Source organism: Sinocyclocheilus grahami, unplaced genomic scaffold (assembly GCF_001515645.1).
Source record: "Sinocyclocheilus grahami isolate Dianchi unplaced genomic scaffold, SAMN03320097.WGS_v1.1 scaffold292.1, whole genome shotgun sequence".
Taxonomy (NCBI): Eukaryota; Metazoa; Chordata; class Actinopteri; order Cypriniformes; family Cyprinidae; genus Sinocyclocheilus; species Sinocyclocheilus grahami.
In genome coordinates, this window is record NW_015505471.1 from 169,700 (window position 1) to 170,491 (window position 792).

Genomic DNA, 792 nt, shown 5'->3' on the forward strand with positions numbered 1-792 from the left:
TATATGCGCTTTAATTATTTACATGCGTGTAGGTTAAGTACATGCGTCACACAGCGGCTCAGTAGTTCCACAGGAACTGTTATCATTTACATGTGTGGAGCGTCTCAAACTCCATCTCTGCATGTTGTTGTGAGTTTGGGTTTATTATAACGATCATCTGGGAACGCAACATGCGCCATTTCATCAGATTTGTAAGGTAAATCATTTATAAATCCACGCAAACTCATACATTGCGGTTTCAAAATAAAAGCTCAAACCCTCATTTGTTTACACGTTTTGATGTCCACATATTCTTTTAATTAGTGGCTATAGCATTTCTGTCCTAAAGAAATGGCCAAATATTAAAGATTAAGTGAACATTTGAATTAAATGGTGCTAGGTCAATATTAAACAAGTATTAGGTCGCACAGCAATGTGTAAAAATAATCATCAGGCCGTTAGCGCCCTCTGCAGGCCTTTGGTGTAATGCGTAATGTACATGAGCTCTATTGTTTATAATACATTATGTATTTTAACAGTTTTGTTTAATAAAACCATATGATTTCTTGCTTTTGATACTTTATTTGAACTAATTATTATTGCCTCATTGCTATTATATATGTATTTTAAGTAATTTTAAAGGCTATTGTTCACTTACATCTATTTTTATAACCACAAAAAAAAATTATTATAATTATAGGGCCCTATGAAATACGTTTTATTTCCAAATTCATTTTTTTTCCATTTTCATTTTTCCATACTCTGTTTTAATGGTTAAATTACATTTTATTAATCAAAAAGCCTGTCTAATTA